General features: G+C 45.8%; 1 long non-coding RNA gene across 2 annotated transcripts; it reads left to right on the top strand.

The window, feature by feature from the left end:
- The first annotated feature begins 345 nt into the window (after nt 1-345).
- Nucleotides 346-11368, top strand: LOC147372909 (uncharacterized). Of its 2 annotated transcripts, none has more exons than XR_015164386.1 (2): nt 346-479; nt 11154-11368. It is a non-coding gene; the product is annotated as an uncharacterized LOC147372909 (long non-coding RNA). The 2 variants fall into 2 exon arrangements; XR_015164385.1 differs by lacking the exon at nt 346-479 and adding an exon at nt 10751-10888.
- The last annotated feature ends 723 nt before the right edge of the window (nt 11369-12091 follow it).

Here is a 12091-nt window from a genome sequence, read left to right on the forward strand (position 1 = left end):
GGACATGACTGAGTGACTTCAATGTCAATGTCAATGTTGATGATGCCTTGCCCATGTCACATAGCCAGTCCATGGCAAAGCAAGCCTAGAGTCTGGGCTCCAGATGTCTGGGTCCTAGCTCAGTCCAGCAACTGCCTCCTCATGACTCAGGGGAGCCCCTCTAGGCATGAGGGGTTGACTCGCTGGGCGTACATCCTTTCCCTGGTTGGTCTGACTGGCTGGACAGGCTCCTGGTGGAGAAGCAGGGGAGCCCTGGGCAGGGGTGCACCGCTGGGGTCAGGGGAATCACAAAAGAGTGAACTGGCCTGCCTGAGATTTAGACACCTCTTTTCTCTCCTGGTACAGGCCCAGGACTTGTATTCTTCCGGTGAATGTCCTGGGCTGCCCCGGTTGTGGGGGGAGAAGAAGTGTCAGAATGGGCGTGCACTGCTCAGGTCAAGGAAATGGAGACTGGGACTGGAGCAATTAAATGCAGAGAGGTCTGTATGCATTTTGACTTTAGATCCATTTTTCTGTTTTTTAAAGATATTTATAAAAATTGAAGTTTAGTTTATTTACAATATTATATTAGTTTCAGGTGTTGTTGTTTAGTTGCTAAGTTATTTCCAACTCTTTTGCGACTCCACAGACTGTAGCCTGCCAGCTTCCTCTGTCAGTAGGATTTCCCAGGTAGGAACACTGGAGTGGGTTGCCATATTCTTCTCCAGGAGATCATCCAAACCCAGGGATTGAACCTAAGCCTCCTGCATTGGCAGGCAGATTCTTTACTGCTGAGCCACCAGGGAAGCCCGGTTTCAGGTGTACAGCAAAGTTATTTTCTCAGCTTCTTTCCCATTATAGGTTACTATAAGATTTAATTATAATTCCCTGTGTTATATAGTAGGCCCTTGCTGTTTATTTTATATGTAGTAGTATGTATCTGTTAATCCCATACCCCTAACTTATCACTCCCTGCTCTCTCTCCCTCTTGGTAACCATAAGTTTGTTTTCTATGCCTATGAGTTTACTCCTATTTTGTATATAGAATCATTTGTATTATTTTTTAGATTACACATTTGTGATATTATATATTATTTGCAAAAGTAGGAAGTCAAGAAATACCTGGAGTGACAGACAAATCTGGCCTTAGAGTACAGAATGAAGCAGGGCAAAGGCTAATAGAGTTTTGCCAAGAGAGCGCACTGGTCATAGCAAACACCCTCTTTCAACAACACAAGAGAAGATTCTACATATGGGCATCACCAGATGGTCAACACTGAAATCAGATTGATTATATTCTTTGCAGCCAAAGATGGAGAAGCTCTATATAGTCAGCAAAAACAAGACTGGGAGCTGACTGTGGCTCAGATCATGAACTCCTTATTGCCAAGTTCAGACTTAAATTGAACAAAGTACGAAAACCACAAGACCATTCAGGTATGACCTAAATCAAATCCCTTATGATTATACAGTGGAAGTGAGAAATAGATTCAAGGGATTAGATCTGATAGACAGACTGCCTAAAGAACTATGGACAGAGGTTCGTGACATTGTACAGGAGACAGGGATCAAGACCATCCCCAAGAAAAAGAAAGGCAAAATGGTTGTCTGAGGAGGCCTTACAAATAGCTGTGAAAAGAAGTGAAAGGCAAAGGAGAAAAGGAAAGATATACCCATTTGAATGCAGAGTTCCAAAGAATAGCATGGAAAGATAAGAAAGCCTTCTTCAGTGATCAATGCAAAGAAATAGAGGAAAACAACAGAATGGGAAAGACTAGAGATCTCTTCAAGAAAATTAGAGATACCAAGGGAACATTTCATGCAAAGACAAGCTCGATAAAGGACAGAAATGGTATGGACCTAAAAGAAGCTGAAGATATTAAGAAGAGGTGGTAAAAATACACAGAAGAACTATACAAAAAAAGTCTTTTCAACCCAGATAATCACAATGGTGTGATCACTCACCTAGAGCCAGACATCCTGGAGTGTGAAGTCAAGTGGGCCTTAGAAAGCATCACTACGAACAAAGCTAGTGGAGGTGATGGAATTCCAGTTGAGCTATTTCAAATCCTAAAAGATGATGCTGTGAAAGTGCTGCACTCAATATGCCAGCAAATTTGGGGAACTCAGCAGTGGCCACAGGACTGGAAAAGGGCAGTTTTCATTCCAATCCCTAAGAAAGGCAATGCCAAAGAATGTTCAGACTACCGCACAGTTGCACTCATCTCATATGCTAGTAAAGTAATGCTCAAAATTCTCCAAGCCAGGCTTCAACAGTACATGAACTATGAACTTCCAGATGTTCAAGCTGGATTTAGAAAAGGCAAAGGAACCAGAGATCAAATTGCCAACATCTGTTGGATCATCGAAAAAGCAGAGAGTTCCAGAAAAATATCTACTTCTGTTTTATTGACTATGCTAAAGCCTTTGACTGTGTGGATCACAATAAACCGTGAAAAATTCTTAAAGAAATAGGAATACCAGACCACTTGACCTGCCTCTTGAGAAACCTGTATGCAGGTCAGGAAGCAACAGTTAGAACTGGACAAGGAAAAACAGACTGGTTCCAAATTAGGAAAGGAGTACATCAAGGCTGTATATTGTCACAGTTCTTATTTAACTTATATGCAGAGTACATCATGAGAAACGCTGGGCTGGATGAAGCACAAGCTGGAATCAAGATTGCCGAGAGAAATATCAGTAACCTCAGATATGCAGATGACACCACCCTTATGGCAGAAAGTGAAGAAGAACTAAAAAGCCTCTTGATGAAAGTGAAAGAGGAGAGTGAAAAAGTTGGCCTAAATCAACATTCAGAAAACTAAGATCATGGCATCCGGTTCCATCAGTTCAGTTCAGTTCAGTCACTCAGTCGTGTCCGACTCTTTGTGACACCATGAACCACAGCACACCAGGCCTCCCTGTCCATCACCAACTTCCAGAGTTCACCCAAACCCATGTCCATCAAGTTGGTGATGCCATCCAACCATCTCATCCTCTGTCATCCCCTTCTCCTCCTGCTCTCAATCTTTCCCAGCATCAGGGTCTTTTCAAATGAGTCAGCTCTTCGCATCAGGTGGCCAAAGTATCACTTCATGGCAAATAGATGTGGAGACAGTGGAAACAGTGACATACTTCATTTTTTTGGTCTCCAAAACCACTGCAGATGGTGATTGCAGCCATGAAATGAAAAGATGCTTGCTCCGTGGAAGAAAAGTTATGACCAACCTAGACAGCATATTGAAAAGCAGGGACATTACTTTGCCAACAAAGGTCCATCTAGTTAAACCTATGGTTTTTCCAGTAGTCATGTATGGATGTCAAAGTTGGACTATAAGGAAAGCTGAGCAACAAAGAATTGATGCTTTTGAACTGTGGTGTTGGAGAAGACTCTTGAGAGTCCCTTGGACTGCAAGGAGATCCAACCAGTCCATCTTAAAAGAAATCAGTCCTGAATATTCATTGGAAGCACTGATGCTGAAGCTGAAATTCCAATACTTTGGCCACCTGATGTGAAGAGCTGACTCATTTGAAAAGACCCTGATGCTGGGAAAGATTGAAGGCGGGAGGAGAAGGGAATGACAGAGGATGAGATGGCTGGATGGCATCACCGATCCAATGGACATGAGTTTGAGTAAACTCCAGGAGTTGGTGATGGACAGGGAGGCCTGGAGTGCTGCAATCCATGGGGTTGCAAAGAATCAGACATGACCGAGCGATTGAACTGGACTGAACTGATATTATTTGCTTTCCTCTGTCTTATTTCACTTAGTATGATATCCTCACCTTATTACCAAATTCAGACTTAAATTGAAGAAAGTAGGGAAAACCACTAGACCATTCAGGTATGACCTAAATCAAATTCCTTATGATTATACAGTGGAAGTGAGAAATAGATTTAAGGGCCTAGATCTGATAGATAGAGTGCCTGATGAGCTATGGAATGACGTTCATGACATTGTACAGGAGACAGGGATCAAGACCATCCCCATGGAAAAGAAATGCAAAAAGGCAAAATGGCTGTCTGGGGAGGCCTTACAAATAGCTGTGAAAAGAAGAGAAGCAAAAAGCAAAGGAGAAAAGGAAAAATATAAGCATCTGAATGCAGAGTTCCAAAGAATAGCAAGAAGAGATAAGAAAGCCTTCCTTAGCGATCAATGCAAAGAAATAGAGGGAAACAACAGAATGGGAAAGACTAGAGATCTCTTCAAGAAAATTAGAGATACCAAGGGAACATTTCATGCAAAGGTGGGCTCAATAAAGGACAGAAATGGTATGGACTTAACAGAAGCAGAAGATATTAAGAAGAGATGGCAAGAATACACAGAAGAACTGTACAAAAAAGATCTTCACGACCAAGATAATCACGATGATGTGATCACTGACCTAGAGCCAGACATCCTGGAATGTGAAGTCAAGTGGGCCTTAGAAAGCATCACTACGAACAAAGCTAGTGGAGGTGATGGAATTCCAGTTGAGCTATTTCAAATCCTAAAAGATGATGCTGTGAAAGTGCTGCACTCAATACGCCAGCAAATTTGGGGAACTCAGTGGCCACAGGACTGGAAAAGGGCAGTTTTCATTCCAATCCCTAAGAAAGGCAATGCCAAAGAATGCTCAAACTACCGCACAATTGCACTCATCTCACATGCTAGTAAAGTAATACTCAAAATTCTCCAAGCCAGGCTTCAGCAGTACGTGAACCGTGAACTTCCTGATGTTCAAGCTGGTTTTAGAAAAGTCAGAGGAACCAGAGATCAAATTGCCAACACCCGCTGGATCATGGAAAAAGTAAGAGAGTTCCAGGAAAACATCTACTTCTGCTTTATTGACTATGCCAAGGCCTTTGACTGTGTGGATCACAATAAACTGTGGAAAATCTGAAAGAGATGGGAATACCAGACCATCTGACCTGCCTCTTGAGAAATCTGTATGCAGGTCAGGAAGCAACAGTTAGAACTGGACATGGAAAAACAGACTGGCTCCAAATAGGAAAAGGAGTACGTCAAGGCTGTATACCGTCACCCTGCTTGTTTAACTTATATGCAGAGTACATCATGAGAAACGCTGGACTGGAAGAAGCACAAGCTGGAATCAAGATTGCTGGGAGAAATACCAATAACCTCACATATGCAGATGACACCACCCTTATGGCAGAAAGTGAAGAGGAACTAAAAAGCCTCTTGATGAAAGTGAAAGAGGAGAGTGAAAAAGTTGGCTTAAAGCTCAACATTCAGAAAACGAAGATCATGGCATCAGGTCCTATCACTTCATGGGAAATAGATGGGGAAACAGTGGAAACAGTGTCAGACTTTATTTTTCTGGGCTCCAAAATCACTGCAGATGGTAACTGCAGCCATGAAATTAAAACGCTTACTCCTTGGAAGGAAAGTTATGTCCAACCTAGACAGCATATTCAAAAGCAGAGACATTACTTTGCCAACAAAGGTCCGTCTAGTCAAGGCTATGGTTTTTCCTGTGGTCATGTATGCATGTGAGAGTTGGACTGTGAAGAAGGCTGAGCGCCAAAGAATTGATGCTTTTGAACTGTGGTGTTGGAGAAGACTCTTGAGAGTCCGTTGGACTGCAAGGAGATCAAACCAGTCCATTCTGAAGGAGATCAGCCCTGGGATTTCTTTGGAGGGAATGATGCTGAAGCTGAAACTCTAGTACTTTGGCCACCTCATGCGAAGAATTGACTCATTGGAAAAGACTCTGATGCTGGGAGGGATTGGGGGCAGGAGGAGAAGGGGACGACAGAGGATGAGATGGCTGGATGGCATCACTGACTCGATGGAAGTGAGTCTGAGTGAACTCCGGGAGTTGGCGATGGACAGGGAGGCCTGGCGTGCTGCGATTCATGGGGTCGCAAAGAGTCGGACACGACTGAGCGACTGAACTGAACTGAACTGATATCCTCTATGTCCACCCAAGTTACTGCAAATGGCAGTATTTCATTCTTTTTTATGGCTGAGTAATATTCACATATATATTTATATGTATACACACACAACACACACACGTACCACATCTTATTAAACCAGTTGTCTGTTGATGGGCACTTGAGTTGTTTCTGTGTCTTGCTTATTGTAAACAGTGCTGCTATGAACCTTGGGGTGCATGTATGTTTTCAAATTAGTTTTTGTCTTTACTGGATACATGCTTAGGAGTGGGATTGCTGGATCATATGGTATCTCTATTTTTAGGTTTTTAAGGAACCTCCATACTGGCTATATGCAGGAGCCAGGTGGAAAGGACTTTTGCAACCTCCTGGGCTGCCTTACACATTCCACCCTCCTGCTCTCTCCTTGAGAAGCCTGGGCCCCACAGTGGTAAAGTGTCATTTAAAAAGTAATTAATTGGGGATAGGGAGCGATCTCCGAGCGAGGCAGCAAGATGGACGCGGGATTCTTCCGCGGAACAAGTGCAGAACAGGATAATCGGTTCAGCAACAAACAGAAGAAGCTACTGAAGCAGCTGAAATTCGCAGAATGCCTAGAAAAAAAGGTGGACATGAGCAAAGTAAATTTGGAGGTTATAAAGCCTTGGATAACAAAACGAGTAACGGAAATCCTTGGGTTTGAAGATGATGTTGTGATTGAGTTTATATTCAACCAGCTGGAAGTGAAGAATCCAGATTCGAAAATGATGCAAATCAACCTGACCGGGTTTTTGAATGGAAAAAATGCTAGAGAATTTATGGGAGAACTGTGGCCCCTACTCTTAAGTGCACAAGAAAACATCGCTGGGATCCCTTCTGCTTTCCTAGAACTGAAGAAGGAAGAAATAAAACAGAGACAGATTGAACAAGAAAAGTTGGCATCTATGAAAAAGCAAGATGAAGACAAGGATAAGAGGGATAAAGAAGAAAAAGAAAGCAGCAGAGAAAAAAGGGAGCGGTCTCGAAGCCCAAGAAGACGCAAATCCAGATCTCCTTCCCCTAGAAGACGATCTTCCCCTGTCAGGAGAGAGAGAAAGCGCAGTCATTCTCGATCTCCCCGTCACAGAACCAAAAGCCGGAGTCCTTCCCCTGCTCCAGAGAAGAAGGAAAAAACTCCAGAGCTCCCCGAGCCATCAGTGAAAGTAAAAGAACCTTCAGTACAAGAGGCCACTTCTACGAGTGACATCCTGAAAGTTCCCAAGACTGAACCAGTACTAGAGCCTAAAGAACCTTCTCCAGAGAAAAACTCCAAAAAGGAAAAGGAAAAGGCCCGACCAAGATCTCGGTCACGTTCCAAGTCAAGATCCCGGACACGTTCTCGCTCTCCTTCTCATACTAGACCAAGAAGGCGCCATAGATCTCGATCAAGATCATACTCACCTAGAAGGCGGCCAAGCCCAAGAAGACGGCCATCTCCTCGAAGAAGAACCCCGCCGAGACGAATGCCTCCTCCACCAAGGCACAGGAGGAGTAGATCTCCAGTGAGACGAAGAAGGCGTTCATCGGCATCCTTGTCTGGGAGTAGTTCATCATCATCTTCATCTCGTTCCCGGTCACCGCCAAAGAAGCCTCCGAAGAGGACATCCAGCCCTCCTCGAAAAACTCGTAGGTTATCTCCTTCAGCAAGTCCTCCGAGGCGAAGGCATAGGCCATCACCTCCAGCTACTCCGCCGCCAAAAACTCGTCATTCCCCAACACCCCAGCAGTCAAACCGTACAAGGAAAAGTCGTGTTTCTGTCTCTCCAGGGAGAACTTCAGGTAAAGTGACAAAACATAAAGGTACTGAGAAAAGAGAATCCCCTTCACCAGCACCGAAGCCTCGGAAAGTAGAGTTGTCTGAATCGGAAGATAAAGGTGGCAAAATGGCTGCAGCAGATTCTGTGCAGCAGAGACGCCAGTATAGACGACAGAACCAGCAGTCTTCATCTGATTCTGGCTCCTCCTCTTCCTCAGAAGATGAACGACCCAAAAGGTCCCATGTGAAGAATGGTGAGGTAGGCAGGCGACGGAGACATTCCCCTTCCCGGAGTGCCTCTCCATCACCTCGAAAGCGCCAGAAAGAGGCTTCCCCTCGGATGCAGATGGGAAAGCGATGGCAATCGCCAATGACTAAAAGTGGTAGACGGAGGAGAAGTCCCTCCCCACCTCCCGCCAGAAGGCGACGTTCTCCTTCTCCTGCTCCTCCACCTCGTCGACGCAGGTCTCCCACACCACCACCACGACGAAGGACTCCGTCTCCTCCTCCACGTCGTCGCTCACCTTCCCCAAGAAGATACTCTCCTCCAATACAGAGGAGATACTCTCCTTCTCCACCTCCAAAGAGAAGAACGGCTTCGCCCCCTCCCCCTCCTAAACGAAGGGCATCACCATCTCCACCACCAAAGCGTCGGGTCTCCCATTCACCACCTCCCAAACAAAGAAGCTCCCCAGTCACCAAGAGACGTTCGCCTTCATTGTCATCAAAGCATAGGAAAGGGTCTTCCCCGAGCCGATCTGCCCGGGAGGCCCGGTCACCACAGCCAAACAAACGGCATTCGCCCTCACCACGGCCTCGCGCTCCTCAGACCTCAAGTCCTCCACCTGCTCGAAGAGGAGCATCATCGTCACCCCAAAGAAGGCAGTCCCCATCTCCAAGTTCTAGGCCCATTAGGAGAGTCTCCAGGACTCCGGAACCCAAAAAGATAAAAAAAGCTGCCTCACCAAGCCCTCAGTCGGTAAGGAGGGTCTCATCTTCCCGATCTGTCTCGGGATCTCCTGAGCCAGCAGCGAAAAAGCCCCCAGCACCTCCGTCACCTGTCCAGTCTCAGTCACCCTCCACCAACTGGTCACCAGCGGTACCGGTTAAAAAGGCTAAAAGCCCAACACCAAGCCCATCACCGGCAAGGAATTCAGACCCAGAAGGAGGTGGAAAGAAAAAGAAGAAAAAGAAGGACAAGAAACACAAAAAGGATAAGAAGCACAAGAAGCACAAAAAACACAAGAAGGAGAAGGCTGTAGCTGCCGCTGCTGCAGCCGCTGTGACCCCTGCAGCTGTAGCTGCTCCCACAACCACATCAGCACAGGAAGAACCGGAGGCAGAGCCAGAGCCTAAGAAGGAGACTGAAAGTGAGGATGAAGATAACCTTGATGACTTAGAAAAGCACCTGCGTGAAAAGGCCCTGAGATCAATGCGGAAGGCTCAAGTGTCCCCACAGTCCTAGGTGGAAATGTTTGTTACGATGTAAATTTTATTTGGTTTGTACGCAATTCAATTTCAAAATTGCTAAAATGTGTTTGAGCTTTAGACTATAACATTTGTTGTAATAATTGCTAGGTTGAAGTTCACCATGTAAACAAGGGCATGGATTTACATTGCAAAGGTGTCCCCAGTGTGTTAGTGACATTCTTTCATTGACAGCTGACATAACTTCGTTTAGAGTGAAGTATTTTAAGCCAAAAAAGAAAAATCCCCTTTTTAAAAAAGGGGGTTTAAATACTGTTGGCATTCTTATGGTTCCTTTAAATACCCCTGGCTATTCCCAGAGGTTTTTCTTTCTTTTTCTTTCCTTTTTCTCATTTGAGTCTTAGCACCCATTTAAGTTATGATGCTTTCAACCTTGATGGTTTGCAAGCTTGCCCAGAAATAAGACCACTGTTGAACTACCACAAAAGTATAAATGAATATTTTAATGCCACAATCTTTCCTGTTGCCTGTGGAGTCTCTGCTGAAATGAATCAGGATTCGAGCTCTAAGATGAGACAGAAAATGAAAGCATGTTGTTTGCCAGGACACTGTGGGTTTATATAGATGTGTAACAAGTTGATTTGGAACACTGGAATTTCATTCTTTTCTCTTTTTTTGTAAAGGCAATTAATTAGCCCCAGGAAGGATCCTTCAGTTACGTAAAATTTTGTTTTATGAAATGTCATGGCTCCATTCATAATTTTGTCTTGTTCCAGTCAGTATATACAACTTTCAGAGCTCTTGTATTTGGAAAGCTGGAAGGGCCCAGACTTTGAAATAGTGTCTTGTTTTCACTGTTATTGTTTTGTTTTTGTTTCTGTTTTTTTTTTTTTTTTAACTAAAGCTATATAAAGCTTGTGGATTAAACAGAATAAATTTCTAAATTTAAAAAAAAAATAAAAAATAAAAAGTAATTAATTTATGAATTTGGCTGCACTGGGTGTTCTGTACTTGGGATCTCTGAGCCATCATTGTGGTATTCGGATTCTTTTTTCAGTTGCAGCATGTGAGATCTTTAGTTGCGGCATGCAAACTCTTAGTTTTGGTGTGTGGGGTCGAACTTGGACCCTCTGCTTTGTCAGCTCAGAGGCAGGGAAATCCTGAGTGTCATTCTGAAGTCACATAGTTTACAGGTAAAAATGGAAATCATAGAATAATGCCTATAACATGGTCCCATTTATGGAAAAGCTATATATTTTGTTTTAAAAAAATATATGGAAGTCTACAAAAGCACCCAAAAAAGATACAGATGGACACAATGACAGTGGCACCCAGAGGCGAGGAGTGGAAACGGAATGGGCCTGAGTGAGGCTTTGCTTGATCTGCAAACTTCTGTGTTATTGGAAAACTGTGTTGTGAGGAAAATGTGTTCAGGTTTTTTTTCCCCTGCACCTTAAAAGAGAATATTTAAAACGGAGCTATGACACAGGCGCAGGCCTCAGGTTTCTATTTTTTTTTTCCACCAGAACAAGCTTGTTCTGGCCCATTCCAGATCTGGAACGCTGTTCTCTCTAAGCTGCCACACCTCAGCAGGTGCTTCAGGGACACTGGGCTCGCTCCCCGGCTCAGCCCAGACCGGGCCTCGGGATCCTGCTCACTGAGGCTTTGAAGGAAAAACTATTTGCCTTGCGGCCTTGGGCCAGTGACTAGATTTCAGGCATCAACCGGCAAACAGACGTGGCAGGGATGTGCCTCTCTGAACCTCTGAGATGGGACAGGCAGGGTGCTGGCTACTCCTCCTGTTGGTAGGATGTCCTTTGGGAAGGTGGGGATGGTAGACAGGAGCTTCTCATGGAGCCTGGGAGACAGTCCAGGACCCAGATGGCTGGTGGGAATATGCGAACCTGCCTGACTTTCAAAACCAGGTGCAGGGGAGCCCCAGTTCCCCATGATACTGTGGCTGGTCTGTCTTGGGGTGTGTGGCAAAAGCCCTAAGCAGATAAACCCCCACTTCCCGAAGAATTCTGCTTCTGTTCTTCACGCTACTGCTGTTTGGTTTTGTGTTCACAGAAAACTGGCCTGTCTTTGCGGAGGGTACTTTCTTCAACTGGAAAATGAAGAAAAAGCCAGCCTTTCCCTTCTCCACAGAAGGGTCCCCTAAGGCGCTGGGGAAAGCCGTGTGGTGGGTTTGGAATCCTGATTGACAGCAACTCTCACTGTAAGAGGCCACGGGAGACCAGCCACAAATGGGAGCCTTCATTAGTTTCGCAAGACCCAGATGAGATGCTGCCTTCTCCGAGAAGTCTTCCTGAATCTCCTGGGTTACTGCCTCTCCCTTCCTCCTCACCCCCAGGCTCCCTCAGCACTTGGCTCCCCTCTCTGTTACCAGGATCCTTGTCTTCTGACTTCATGACCTCGAGGGCCTGTCTTCTATCCAGCTGCATCCAGGCTCAGGCTGGGCCTGTCTGCATGTCCCAGCCCCCTCCTCCCGGAGGCGAGGCGAGAGGAGCCAGTGGCTACCTCCTACAGGGGTCACAGTGGCAGACCTCTGGCCTGGGCTGTACGCTTGGGTCTCTGTGCCTCCTGAGCCCTTCTCTGATCCCTTCCCCCTTTCCTGCTCAGTCCCTCACTCTCTTGCTGGGTTGTCTGGGGCAGAGATTTTGGAGGAAAACAATGGCCCCCACGTTGAGTTTTGCCTTCCTTCCAGGGTTGGTGCAGCCTTGGGCCAGGCTCAGCTTCTTCCTCCCCTCTCTCTTCACGGCCAAATCCCTCCTGCCTCCTCGGTGCCCGCTATCCCTGGGCTCCAAGGCTCTGCCCAAGTGCCCTGGTGGCCCCTCTTCTCTGAGCACACATTCCAGCAACCCCGTGACCACAACTGGGGACATTCCTGGCCCGGCAGCCAATGGTGTAAAAAGGAACAGAATGTCCCAGGGCCCCGCCCAGCCCCCAGCTCCACCTGGGCCCCTCCCTGGGCTGGACAGGCTCGGGGTGGGGGTGAGGGGTCAAGA

Source organism: Bos grunniens, chromosome 5, assembly GCF_055505025.1.
Source record: "Bos grunniens cultivar Pamir isolate PY7600 chromosome 5, Bosgru_T2T1.0, whole genome shotgun sequence".
NCBI lineage: Eukaryota > Metazoa > Chordata > Mammalia > Artiodactyla > Bovidae > Bos > Bos grunniens.